We start from the raw sequence: 15,117 nt of genomic DNA, 5'->3' as shown, positions 1-15,117 counted from the left end.
AAGTTTACTGTGCGTAAGTGCAAGTTAAAGAAAAATGACCACGTTAGTAATACTTTTTAATTGGTTATTTTGATACAAGCATTATGCACATTTCTAGTGTTTGTGTAAGTGCCACACTAAATATACAATACCACAGAAACAACTGTTGAACTGTTCAGACAATGACCCAGTTTTGAGTTTAAATATCTTTCACTGTCCTATTAAATTCAACAACGACCCCTTCTATTATCCAGAAATACATTTGAATATATGAAAACAGAACAATAAAACATACTGTATCCAAATGTGTTTCTTTGGGAAGTCCAATATTTAGAGTTTGTCATTTTCCTTGGCTCTATTTCCAGGAATATTTTCTGCAGTGCATCTAATGTGTTTGAGCTCGCCTGGATAGCTCAAATTAAGAGCCTAGATGAAGTCAGATAGCATGGCACATGCATGTGCCACTGATGGCATCTCATTAAGGACTTCCACACCTTCAATAACGATGCCAATGTCATGTGGCGCCTGGAGAGCTTCCTGCTCCTCTCTGATGACAAATACTGCCATTGTGCACTCTCTCAAGCTCAGTTTCAGCTTCATTTTTCTGAACAACCTGATAAAAGCTGAGACATAAAACGTCATTCTGATGAAACCTGTGTCTCATATACCCTTACAAAACACAATCCTTTCAGTCAAATCTTAGTAAGGTATCTGTCACAAAAAAGTAGTATGCATACAAAGATTAACCACAATGTTAAGTGTGTATCATATTTTCATTAATTTCAGATTCTGCCCAGCAGGCTATCCCCAATGGATGATTTGGCTATGGTATCCATTTTATGTGCAGGTTATTACTGTACCATCTACACAGCTGCTGCTCCTTTAAAGTGGAAAATGTTTCACACTATGAGATTTTCACAAACAGGAAATCTATCAGAATGTATAAAAAGCCCTTAGTATTTTTCTGAAACCATATATGAGCTTCAAAATAGAATTACGCCATGTTTTATTTTGTCAAAGGCTGAACTGATAACACAAACTACTTACCAGATACTCCTTGATAAGACTGTCCTCATCTTCCCCAGGGTGTACAATAAGGCACTTAAGGCATTCTCTTTTTAGATCCGGTCAAAGCACAAACACACAGCATGTAGAAATCCTGTCAAATATTTCATCTTGTCTTAAGATGAAAACAATGTACAAATGGGCGCTTGGCATTTGAGTAATTGTTATGTGCAAATGCTTTTTTCTTACGTGCAGCTGAGAACATCTGTTGAAAGTGTACAGAGGTTCCTGATACAAATGTGTATTTAACCCTGGAGAACCCAAGAACCCTTTTCTTCTTTGGAAAATTATGAACTATGCATTAAATGACTATAGTTATAAGTTCACTGAACACCAACATATCCAATTTTAACCCTTTATTCCCAAATTTAGGATTAGGGCCAAATTTGACCCATTGGGCTTTAGGCGTATCATTTCAAAGAATCACAATAACAAACACTGTCAATGCAAACTATTTAAAACTTAGGAAAATAATCAGTTAACCACACAGCTACATTTAACAATGTTTTTTTTGCATGTTAGAACTGGATTTCAAATGTACAAACACACTTTGGCCAATGGAAACAAGAACACAAGGCCAAAAAACACCATGGGTCTTTGCTTATCAAAAAATCTGTTCTGCTAGAGAGAGGAACTCACACTAGACATTGTGGTAGTCTTTGAAACAATTTCTTTTTTTGTTGATGCAGAGAGGAACTGCACATTTTTCACAGTGCATTTCAGTTTTGAGGTCCTTGCACACAGCACATCGACGGCAATTTACTTATTATATATATTTATATATAAAATAAGTAATAAGTTATTATATTATTATAGTTATTATAAGTATTAGTCTCTGGCCCTGTACTACAGAGACATTTTTTAACCCATACACCCAGAGGGTCATTTTTGGCCCATCGTTTTTTGAACTAGCTCAGAGTTGCTAATTTATCCAAAAAGAATATAAAAGGTACTTCTAGGCATTCTGCAAGCTAATACTAAATAGATTAACAAAAAATACACAATTTTACCAACCACTGGTTTGCTGAGAAGACGATTTTGTTTGGGTAGGTTTCCAGCTCAACGAAACAGCATGTGGTCAGTCATCTTGTCACTACCACTCTGGCTCATGTCAGTTCAATATTCATCCACTAAGTGTCTCTATGCAGGGGCCAGAAGTGGCACTCTGGGTTTTTGAAGTTAAATTTGACAATTTTTTTTTATGTTTGTTCATTTTGGGTAGCAGCAATTAACAGCGGCCAAATTTGACCCCGTGGGTTCTCCAGGGTTAACAGCTAGCTTTGAGAGCTGCGGGTATCTAATACACCCTCCATTTTAGAAGCAAACCATACGATGTTATAGATTAGTTTAATGATAGATGATAGATGATAGTGGGTGCTGACATGAAGATGTTTTACATTTCATGTTGCATTACAACTGCAAGGTGTGTGAGATCTTAAGATCAATGGCTAAAACATGAATTTTAAATTGGTTTGGCTCAATAATTGATTGGGGATAGCATTTGCTTCGCAGGCCACCACTGACCTATTGCCCATGGTAAAAAAGTTTCTTTCGTCATCCAGCATGAACAATGTAGGCCATCTCTCTTTCAGCTCTGCCACTCTTACTTTCTTTTCCACAATTTCCCAACGTCTTGGCCATTTTGTCCTTACTCAACGCATGATTGTTTTGCTTCTTCACTTCACTTAAAAGTGATGTTTTCCAAGTAATTTGGCATCTCTTTAGTTGGAATGTCAGGTATGTGGTTGGCTTCTCCTCTCCTTGGCCTCTTTGCTTTTTTTGCTGGCAATGCATTCTCTGGAGCTTTGGACTTTAGTGAATTTGCAAGTAATTCCAAATCTGGTAGTTTCCCATTTTTGTCTTCAACCACTGCTTCCACTCATAGCAACCACTATATGAACCTGGTTCAGAGAGGCATGGATGCTTCCCGTTTAGTGCTTCGGCAACATCACTTAAGTCGCCATCTGTTGGGTAGGCTTTGGACTTGAATATCTCTTCAGCTACTTTTTCCAGAATATCTGACTTTTTGAACTCAGTGTCGACCTTGTCATGTTTGACTTATACTCAGAGCCGGCTCTAGCCATAATGATGCCCTATGTGAGATGCGCACCGATCACTCGCCCCGCGGCCCTTCCATGGTGTAGGACCAGGGGGGGGTGCGTGCGTCTCAGGAGCGCCGGACGGAGGGGGGCTGCGCGCGTCTCAACAGCGGCGGACGGACGGGGGCCGCCACTCGGGGATGCGAATTATCACCGGCAGCGCCCCTCCAGCAGCTGCCACTCTAAGCGACGGCCTATGCCTAGAGCCGGCCCTGCTTACACTCTACATTTCCCTTTTCAAAATGCAGTTCAGTGTCATAGGATAATGTTGGCATTGGAAACTTGCTTGGCCACATTTGAGTTTGTGTAGGAGGGTGAGGAAAGGAGCTCCATGTCATCTGAACAAGTAGACACTAAGTCGTCACAAGCAGTGAGATTAAATCCATGCCAGTAATCATCATTTATTGGGATGACCTTGATAGCAGCTAAATCCTCAAGTTCTGCAGTAGATGTCAAGTTCACTTGTGCATCCCCAAAGTCTCTATTTTGGTACTGCAGTCTTAAATTTCCATTTCACCCACACACTTTCCTGACTTCATCCACAAGCTTTTCCATCCTCTCTGGATTTCCATCAGGCAGAATTAGCTTTTTGGTGTCATCGGGATTCAGAATAACTCGTAACTTGGCCAGCCTTTTCACTGTCATGTCAGCCCACCCAAAAGACTTAAAGAATGAAAACAGAAGTATTAGCATTGGTACAAAATTGACGACAACTTTCTTAAATCAAATTTTTATCAAACTTGAATTAGCTCAGGATACATTTAATGGGAGAAAATAAGGTGCACTGCACAATAAATGAATATTATTGCAAGAAAACCAAGTGAAGCCTGTAGAGGCCTGTAATTTTCATCATAGGTACACTTCAACTATGAGAGACAGAATGGGGGCAAAGAATCCAGGAAATCACATTGTAGGATTTTTAATGAATTAATTGGTAAATTCCTCGGTAAAATAAGTATTTGGTCACCTACAAACAAGCAAGATTTCTGGCTCTCACAGACCTGTAACTTCTTCTTTAAGAGGCTCCTCTGTCCTCCACTCGTTAACTGTATTAATGGCACCTGTTTGAACTCGTTATCACACCTGTCCACAACCTCAAACAGTCACACTCCAAACTCCACTATGGCCAAGACCAAAGAGCTGTCAAAGGACACCAGAAACAAAATTGTAGACCTGCACCAGGCTGGGAAGACTGAATCTGCAATAGGTAAGCAGCTTGGTGTGAAGAAATCAACTGTGGGAGCAATTATTAGAAAATGGAAGACATACAAGACCACTGATAATCTCCCTCGATCTGGGGCTCCACGCAAGATCTCACCCCGTGAAGAATGCTGAGCAAAAATCCCAGAACCACACGGGGGGACCTAGTGAATGACCTGCAGAGAGCTGGGACCAAAGTAACAAAGGCTACCATCAGTAACACACTACGCCGCCAGGGACTCAAATCCTGCAGTGCCAGACGTGTCCCCCTGCTTATGGCAGTACATGTCCAGGCCCATCTGAAGTTTGCTAGAGAGCATTTGGATGATCCAGAAGAGGATTGGGAGAATGTCATATGGTCAGATGAAACCAAAATAGAACTTTTTGGTAAAAACTCAACTTGTTGTGTTTGGAGGAGAAAGAATGCTGAGTTGCATTCAAAGAACACCATACCTACTGTGAAGCATGGGGGTGGAAACATCATGCTTTGGGGCTGTTTTTCTGCAAAGGGACCAGGACGACTGATCCGTGTAAAGGAAAGAATGAATGGGGCCATGTATCGTGAGATTTTGAGTGAAAACCTCCTTCCATCAGCAAGGGCATTGAAGATGAAACATGGCTGGGTCTTTCAGCATGACAATGATCCCAAACACACCGCCCGGGCAACGAAGGAGTGGCTTGGTAAGAAGCATTTCAAGGTCCTGGAGTGGCCTAGCCAGTCTCCAGATCTCAACCCCATAGAAAATCTTTGGAGGGAGTTGAAAGTCCGTGTTGCCCAGCGACAGCCCCAAAACATCACTGCTCTAGAGGAGATCTGCATGGAGGAATGGGCCAAAATACCAGGAACAGTGTGTGAAAACCTTGTGAAGACTTACAGAAAACGTTTGACCTCTGTCATTGCCAACAAAGGGTATATAACAAAGTATTGAGATGAACTTTTGTTATTGACCAAATACTTATTTTCCACCATAATTTGCAAATAAATTCTTTAAAAATCAGACAATGTGATTTTCTGGATTTTTTTTTTCTCATTTTGTCTCTCATAGTTGAAGTATACCTATGATGAAAATTACAGGCCTCTCTCATCTTTTTAAGTGGGAGAACTTGCACAATTGGTGGCTGACTAAATACTTTTTCGCCCCAATGTATATATTTATATATATATGAGGCGCCATCCACCAACCACGTAATAAACAAGAAGGTAGGGATCTGTCAGTTCATGTCTCACAACAAGCCTTAGTAATTTAGTAGTAGCAGATGAGACCATGTCATAAGCTCGATAATGTTCCAGGTACCAGACATCCAGTTCCACATTCATTGGAAGACTAGGAAACAAAAACAAAAGACCCACCTTACCTGATTGGAACTAACAATCTACAAAATGCAGTAAGGTAGATTTGAATTTCATTTATAAAACATGTTGACTGTCATCTAATTTTGATTACATTACAAGTACAGTCAATAAGTATAGTTCAATGCGATTCTGTAGAGGGCTACATTTCTATGTTTGTTTTGTCATTCCTATTTAAGCATACATGAAAATACCTTTCAGTTTTTCATGTTTGGACTCACCAAATTCAGCAATATGGCCAAAATTGTCACCTTTGCAGGGAAGAAGGGCCAACCTGTAAGCAAAAACCAAAATATGAGATTTCACATTTACCTTAATGTTTAGACAGTTAGCATCACCCAAAAATTGCAAATCAGTCCGCAATTTGATAAAAGGTTTTCTTTTCCTCACTTAACGCTATGGGGTCTGAAGCCGTCGTTTGTTTGTTTGATACCCTCGAATCTATGCTTATCTCCAGGAGACACATACTTCCTTTGTTGAATAAATGAATTTGTGAATTGAGCCCTGTCACAGGAGTTTCAACAAACCAACATACAAATGTAGTGAAGTTCACACAAGCAATTTGTATATACAGTTTCATCCATCCATCCATCCATCCATTTTCAACCGCTTATCCGGGGTCGGGTCGCGGGGGCAGCAGTTTTAGCAGAGATGCCCAAACTTCCCGGGCCCCAGACACCTCCTCCAGCTCATCCGGTGGGACCCCGAGGCGTTCCCAGGCCAGCCGAGAGACATAGTCCCTCCAGCGTGTCCTGGGTCTTCCCCGGGGCCTCCTTCCGGTGGGACATGCCCGGAAAACCTCCCCAGGGAGGCGTCCAGGAGGCATCCGAAACAGATGCCCGAGCCACCTCAGCTGGCTCCTCTCGATGTGGAGGAGCAGTGGCTCTACTCCGAGCCCCTCCCGGATGGTCGAACTCCTCACCCTATCTCTAAGGGTGAGTCCGGCCACCCTGCGGAGGAAACTCATTTCGGCCGCTTGTATCCGAGATCTTGTTCTTTCGGTCATGACCCAAAGTTCATGACCATAGGTGAGGGTAGGAACGTAGATCGACCGGTAAATCGAGAGCTTTGCCTTTTGGCTCAGCTCCCTCTTCACCACGACGGACCGATACAGCGACCGCATTACTGCAGACGCTGCACCGATCCGCCTGTCGATCTCACGCTCCATCCTTCCCCCACTCGTGAACAAGACCCCGAGATACTTGAACTCCTCCACTTGAGGCAAGGACTCTCCACCGACCCGGAGATGGCAAACCACCTTTTTCCGGTCGAGAACCATGGCCTCGGACTTGGAGGTGCTGATTCTCATCCCAGCCGTTTCGCACTCGGCTGCAAACCGCCCCAGTGCACACTGGAGGTCCCGGCCTGACGAAGCCAACATGACAACATCATCCGCAAAAAGCAGAGATGCTATCATGCGGTCCCCAAACCGGACCCCCTCCGGCCCCTGGCTGCGCCTAGAAATTCTGTCCATAAAAATAATGAACAGAACCGGTGACAAAGGGCAGCCCTGCCGGAGTCCAACATGCACCGGGAACAGGTCTGACTTACTGCCGGCAATGCGAACCAGACTCCTACTCCGGTCGTACAGGGACCGGACAGCCCTTAGCAAAGGGCCCCGGACCCCATACTCCCGAAGCACCCCCCACAAGATGCCACGAGGGACACGGTCGAATGCCTTCTCCAAGTCCACAAAGCACATGTGGACAGGTTGGGCAAACTCCCATGAACCCTCGAGCACCCGATGGAGAGTGTGGAGCTGGTCCAGTGTTCCGCGACCAGGACGGAACCCGCATTGTTCCTCCTGAATCCGAGGTTCGACTATCGGCCGTATCCTCCTCTCCAGTACCCTGGAATAAACTTTCCCGGGGAGGCTGAGGAGTGTGATCCCCCTATAGTTGGAACACATCCTCCGGTCCCCCTTCTTAAAAAGAGGGACCACCACCCCGGTCTGCCACTCCAGAGGCACTGTCCCCGACCGCCAGGCGATGTTACAGAGACGTGTCAACCAAGACAGTCCCTGTACATCCAGAGACTTGAGGTATTCAGGGCGGATCTCGTCCACCCCTGGTGCCTTGCCACCGAGGAGCTTTCTGACCACCTCGGCGACTTCGGCTTGGGTGATGAACGAGTCCACTTCTGAATCCCCAGCCTCTGCCTCCTCAATGGAAGACCTGGCGGTGGGATTGAGGAGATCCTCGAAGTATTCCTTCCACCGCCCGACGACATCCCCAGTCGAGGTCAACAGCTCCCCACCCTCACTGTAAACAGTGTTGGTGGGGTACTGCTTCCCCCTCCTGAGGCGCCGGACGGTTTGCCAGAATTTCCTCGAGGCCGACCGGTAGTCCTCCTCCATGGCCTCCCCGAACTCCTCCCAGGCCCGAGTTTTTGCCTCCACAACCGCCCGGGCTGCAGCACGCTTGGCCTGCCGGTACCTGTCAGCTGCCTCAGGAGTCCCACGAGCCAATAAGGCCCGGTAGGACTCCTTCTTCAGCTTGACGGCATCCCTTACTTCCAGTGTCCACCACCGGGTTCGGGGATTGCCGCCACGACAGGCACCAGAGACCTTACGGCCACAGCTCCGAGCGGCCGCGCCGACAATGGAGGTGGAGAACATGGTCCACTCGGACTCAATATCTCCAACCTCCCCCGGGATCTGTGAGAAGCTCTCCCGGAGGTGGGAGTTGAAAACCGCAGCGACAGCGGGTTCCGCCAGACGTTCCCAACAGACCCTCACGATACGCTTGGGCCTGCCGAGTCTCTCCGGCTTCCTCCCCTGCCAGCGGATCCAACTCACCACCAGGTGGTGATCAGTTGACAGCTCAGCCCCTCTCTTCACCCGAGTGTCCAGAACACACGGACGGAGGTCAGATGACACGACAACGAAGTCGATCATCGACCTCCGGCCTAGGACGTCCTGGTGCCACGTGCACCGATGGACGCCCTTGTGCTCGAACATGGTGTTCGTTATGGACAGTCTGTGACTAGCACAGAAGTCCAACAACAGAACACCACTCGGGTTCAGATCGGGGAGGCCGTTCCTCCCAATCACGCCTCTCCAGGTCTCACTGTCGCTGCCCACGTGGGCGTTGAAGTCCCCCAGTAGAACAATGGAGTCCCCAGTCGGCGCACCATCCAGCACCCCTCCCAGGGACTCCAAGAAGGCCGGGTACTCTGCACTGCTGTTCGGCCCATAGGCCGAGACCACAGTGAGAGACCTGTCCCCGACCCGAAGGCGCAGGGACGCGACCCTCTCGTTCACCGGGGTAAACTCCAACACATGGCGGCTGAGCTGTGGGGCTATAAGCAAGCCCACACCAGCCCGCCGCCGCACACCGCGGGCAACACCAGAGAAATGGAGAGTCCAGCCCCTCTCGAGGAGCTGGGTTCCAGAGCCCAAGCTGTGAGTGGAGGTGAGCCCGACTATATCTAGCCGGTACCTCTCAACCTCCCGCACAAGCTCCGGCTCCTTCCCCCCCAGCGAGGTGACATTCCATGTCCCTACAGCTAGAGGCTGTCTCCGAGGCCCAGGTCGTCGGGGCACTCCGCCTCGACCGCCACCCGTGCCACATAGCACCCGACCCCTACGGCTCCCTCTGCGGGTGGTGGGCCCACAGGAGGTCGGACCCACGTCATCTATTCGGGCTGGGCCCGGCCGGGCCCCGTGGGCAAAGGCCCGGCCACCAGGCGCTCGCATGCGAGCCCCAGCCCCGGGCCTGGCTCCAGGGGGGGGCCCCGGCTGCGCCATACCGGACGACGTCACGGTCCTTCGTTGTCTCCTCTTCATAGGGGTTTTTGAACTGCTCTTAGTCTGGCCCGTCACCTAGGACCTGTTTGCCTTGGGAGACCCTACCAGGGGCATAAAGCCCCAGACAACATAGCTCCTAAGGATCATACGAGCACTCAAACTCCCCCACCACGATAAGGTGGCAGCTCAAGGGGGAGTATACAGTTTCAACAGTTTGTAAATATATATTAATGTAACATTTAACTAGATACAATAATAGATATCTATGTGGAAAGAGTCATTTAAATCCTGACATACATTTGTGAATCCTTCTGTGTACATTGTTGTGCTTCACTATACGGTGAATAGCACATGGTGAAGACCACGTTTCTTTGTCTGTGGAACTACGGACTCCATTCCCCAGTGTTCCCCAGTTCTACAGATAGGTGTGAAATCACCCCCGCACCCAGCTCCACATTCACCATTGGCCTGAGGGGGGACACATGATTTTACGACCTCAGGCCAACAAAACCAGTTCACCCCCACTGAACTCTCTCTTTCCGATGCCTCTCCTGGAGAAGAGACATCTCCCCTCTTTTTCCTGACGTCTCTCCTGCAGAGGAGAGAACAGCTCTCTTTCCCCTTGTCTTCTCCTGGAGGAGAGACAACTCTCTCCTGAAGAGGAGAGAAGCTCAACTCAGCTAAGCTCTGCCTCAGTGTGGCCTGTACCAGAGCAGCCACCTCCTTCATGGTAGCGACACAAGGTCCTGCCTGAAGTAAGCAGATCAGCGCCAGCAGGCACGACCCAGAGTCTGCCAGCTGATAACCAGAACCGACAACAGGAGCACACCAGCAAGTTAGCACAGAACTAACAGGAACAAAGGAGCGACCGGATTCCTTCAGCCTGCAACCACACAGCAACGGACAAGAACCACACCTTTCCTCCAGCAACAGGCTGAGAAAGCAGCACCCTCAAGGACACTTCTTCTCCCCTTTAAGGACTGGTAACAAACTCTAACTGGGCATCATTAGCATAGCATTACTGCATACATGGTTTACCCCTGTTAATGTATTGACTTGCTTTAATGTTCATTGAGTTTGATTATTGTGATGTGTTGTAGATTACTGTGCAGCCATTAAGTTTAGTTGATGTTAGTTTGTTCACACAGACACAGGGTCTACAAACTAACCATCCTTTCTTAACCTGGCACCTTTATCTCACACAGTTTCCAACAGGCCACTGAGGGACAAAGCTAAGCTAACAGCACTTAGCTTCCTCTGTCTCCTGTGCCCCACACCCCAGGGGGGCTGGCCATCACCATTTGGTCTCTCTCCCCCACCTTTGTGGGCCCATCTCACATTCCTCAGCCTTATCACACACACACACACACACACACACACACACACACACACTCACACTCTATTATTTGTTAGTTTAGTCATAGAGACTTAGTTAGATTGTTTGATTGATTTTGTTTCTGTAACAGCAGATGTCTTTAATACCTACTCTGCTTCAGCTGTACTTGCAACCAAAGTACAAGTCCTTCACCTTAATGCATAACAAATGATGTCCCTGCGTTTTGTTCTGTTTTAATAAATGTTTTAATACCTGCTGTCTCCTTTAATGTTGTACAGGGGTGAACACTGCCAACCACTACACTGTCAAGAACTCCAAAAATCCTTCAGCTAGCTATCAATGTGGTAATTTTGGTAGTAATTATTAAATTAATTATAAAACATAATTCCAAATTGATAGTTTAGTATTTTTATGAGACTAAATCAATTAGAACGGCTATCTTTTCCTCGTTTTTTGAGGTGGTGCCCCAATCGAGGTGGACTTTATTCAAAGTTCATTTATTTTAATAATTAGGGCCCGAGCACCAAGCGGTGCGGGTGAAAACGAGCAAGGGAGGAAAACGGGCGAGAACCCAAGAACCGAGAGGTGTACGGACCTCATAGGCCCCGAGCAGGTAGGCCTGGAAAAAATACGCGACATGGAAAAAAAACAGCCGACCAGGGGGCTCGAAACATAGTTGAAATTGAAGGAATTGTTATTATTATTATTCTCCGTAAAGAAACGTAAATTTGGGGGCCTGAACATGCACGAAAAGGTTTTTTTTGCACAAAATTCAGACATGGCGAAAATTTCGTATTTTATGGGTTTCGTAAACGGGCGTGAAAAAATGGCTCTACAGCGCCACCAAAACTCAGCCCTGGAACTGCGGTTTATGTACATGGGTGAAATTTGGTGAGTACATGTATCTCTTCAAGACGAAAAAAAAAGCCTCTTGGTGAAAAAATGGTGAAAAATAGGGCTTATAAATGAACGAACTAGTCCGAGGGGGTTGAAGCAATGGACTTCAAACTTGGTCAGCTGGTAGAATCAATATCAAGGATGAAAAGTTATCAAAGGTTTTGTATAATCTTTAACGGTTTGGGCGTGGCGAGCTGTCAAAATTCAGTACCTCGCCGTCAAACAGGAAGTTGTTAATAACTTGACTGTACGTGATCCAATATGCACCAAACTTCACATGTCTGATGAGAGTCCCGCCCTGAACAGGTCTACATGTCAATATTCATTCACAGCGCCACCTGGTGGTGACAGGAAACGTTATGTTTTACGCTACGATGGCTCAAGACCAGTCAGTTGATCGGATCCACTTCAAATTTGGTCGGGAAAGCCTCAAGATGTTGATGTTGGTCCGGAGTTCATTTTTCATGGCGAACGAGGCGTCGTCCGGTCTGTCACCGTGACGACGCCTCGTTCGCCATGTTGACGTCCCCGGTTGAAAGATGGTCTCTCAAACTGATGGTTCACAGCCTTTATTGATTAACCTTAAGGTGAACACACCGTAAGAGCTACAGTGCAAATAAACAGGAAAAAATGCAGTTAATAACTCACAACAGTATGTTTCCCTTATCCTTTCACCTTATTTACACCATAAATTAATTAATACCAACCTTGATCCCTTCTCAACCAGGTGCCAAAAGAAACCGTTAGCAGCTAATTTGTCGTCTAATTTGTCGTTCTAATTTGTCGTAGCCCTTTGTCATTTTACCGTGGCATACGGTTCTTCTTTGCACATTGGAATTGGTGCTACTTCTATCTGCCTTGCAGCAGCTGCTACAAATTTACGACACCTGGTTTTCCGATGTCCTTCAAAATAAAAGCATCAGCGGTATTATTGCATTACCATAGCAATAACAGCAAGGTCATTTACACTCCCACCAAATCATTAGAACTCAGCTGGTGACTAAACAGAGCAATAATGATTTCCCAATGAAGAAATTACCTATGACCTTTAACATCCATAAACCTTAACAGTACAATGTGGTTAAAGAGTCTCTAGGAGCAGAACCAGTTTCTGTACCGGCCGTTCCACGGTGGAAGGTTTTCCAGAACATTGTCCTTTCTCAGTCCTCTTTTCTCCAAAACGAATCCTTGCCTTACTCACGAGTCCATCCTTGTCAGTTACCGTGTCCACTACACGTGCTAATCTCCATTCATTGCGGGGCAGATCGTCCATCTTCTCCATGACAACATCTCCAACTTTCATGTTTCTCCTGGGAGTGTGCCATTTCTGCCTTGTTGCAATGTTGGATAGATACTCCCTTTTCCAACGGGACCAAAACTGTTCCGATAAGTACTGCACTTGCCGCCACCTTTTACGTGCATAGATGTCCTCTCTAATAAATTTACCTGGAGGGGGCAGGGCTGTCTTTGACTTCATGGTAAGCAGGTGATTAGGAGTTAGTGGCTCTGGGCTGTTTGGGTCACTTAGATTGTCCACTGTAAGAGGCCTGCTGTTCACGATCGCCATTGCCTCATAAAGGAATGTCCTTAGTGATGCATCGTCCATTCTGCCAGATGAAACAGAAAATGTTGAGCGCAGAATGTTTCGGACTGTCCTGATCTGTCTTTCCCAAACGCCTCCTGTATGGCTTGAATAAGGAGTGTGCATTCTGAAATCACACTGTTTCTCAGCAAGAAATGTGGTAATGCGGTTAGAGTCTATTTGGTTTAAAGCTTCTTGTAGTTCGTTTTTAGCTCCGACAAAGTTGCTTCCTTGATCGCACCTTATCTCACTGACTGCTCCTCTTATAGCTATAAAACAGCGGAGCGCATTGATAAAGGCGTCTGTAGTCATGTCGTCTAGCATTTCTATGTGCACTGCTCTGCAGCAAAGGCATGTAAAAAGAAGTCCATAACGCTTGTGCACCTTGCGAGCCTGTTTAGTTAGGAAGGGGCCGAAACAGTCCATTCCACAAAATGTAAACGGTGGAGTTGGATCTAACCGCTGTGTTGGTAGATCAGACATTTTCTGTTCCTCTGTGCCTCTTCGGAGTCTGCGACACTTTACACATTGGTGCACAAAGGTTGCTACTGCTTTGTTTATGCCTGGAATCCAAAATCCATTTGATCTGATCTCATTTATTGTTAGTCCTTTCCCTTGGTGTTGTACTTCACTGTGAAAGTGAGCGATTATAAGTTGAGTGACATGGTGATTCCTTGGAACTATCACTGGATGTTTAAGCATAGAGGAGCATGATGCGTTTTTGAGCCTTCCTCCCACCTTAAGGAGTCCATCATTATCAAGAAAAGTATCCATTTGGAATAGTTTGCTTTTGTGAGGAAGTGCCTTTCCATTTCTGAGCATCTTTATGTCCTCTGCATACTCATTTGCCTGTATGTCCTTCAGAATAACACATTGTGCGTTTTGTCTTTCTTGTACTGTACTATGGCCTGTCGTTTTATCTCTCTTGGCACAACGAATGAGTCGAGCAATAGCTTGAGTGGCTTTGTACCATGAGGAAAACTTTGTTAACTTGTCTGATATTCCTTCGTTTTCTGTTTTAAGCGTGTTCAGTGCATGTACCTTTTTGACCTCTGGATCTCCGAGTGGTACCTCTGTATCAATGTCTGCAGCTGGAGGTATTTCTTTATCCCATAGAAACCGTGGCCCTTTAAACCAGTCCGATGTGATGAGCTCACTGGCACTTGAACCTCTGGAGGCAATGTCTGCAGGGTTTTGCTCAGACGGGACATATCTCCACTGCTGGGGGGAGCTGTTGAGCCTTATCTTTTGAACTCTGTTGGAGACAAATGTGTGGAAGCGCCGTGCTTCGTTATTAATGTAGCCTAAAATTACTTTAGAGTCCGTCCAGAAATACTCATCTACCTGTGTCAATCCAAGCTCATCCTTTAACATGTTACTTACAGTAATGGAGACAACAGCAGCTGTCAGTTCGAGTCTTGGTATTGTCGTTACCTTAATAGGAGCAACTCTGGTCTTTGCTGTAACTAAAGCACAATGCACATTATCATCTTTACTTACATGTCTCAAATATGAACACTGACCATAACCATATGAGCTTGCGTCAGAAAAATGATGCAACTCTGTTTTCACTATTTGGCCAAAGTCCTTAGGAACATAACAGCGTGGTATTTTTATTTCCTCCAAGTTCTCCAAGTCACTTTTCCATTTGTCCCACACTGGCCTTAGTTCACTGGGAAGGGGATCATCCCAGCCTGTGCCTTGTTTGCATGTCTCTTGGAGCACTCTTTTGCCTGTGAGTGCAAAGGGGGAGACAAATCCCAGTGGGTCGTAAAGAGATGCAACCATAGATAGGATGCCACGTCTTGTAGCAGGTTGGTCGTTGGGGCGAAACCGAAACCTAAGTGTGTCTGATTCGAT

At 46.1% G+C, this 15,117-nt stretch overlaps 1 pseudogene; it reads right to left on the bottom strand.

The window, feature by feature from the left end:
* Positions 1-9,442, bottom strand: part of LOC139200920 (uncharacterized) — a 66,701-nt pseudogene extending 57,259 nt beyond the window's left edge.
* Positions 9,443-15,117: the final 5,675 nt, after the last annotated feature.

This window comes from Pempheris klunzingeri, chromosome 1, assembly GCF_042242105.1.
Source record: "Pempheris klunzingeri isolate RE-2024b chromosome 1, fPemKlu1.hap1, whole genome shotgun sequence".
In the NCBI taxonomy this organism is placed as follows: Eukaryota; Metazoa; Chordata; class Actinopteri; order Acropomatiformes; family Pempheridae; genus Pempheris; species Pempheris klunzingeri.
Note: the sequence above shows the minus strand (reverse complement) of the source record. Positions and strands in the feature narration are given on the sequence as shown.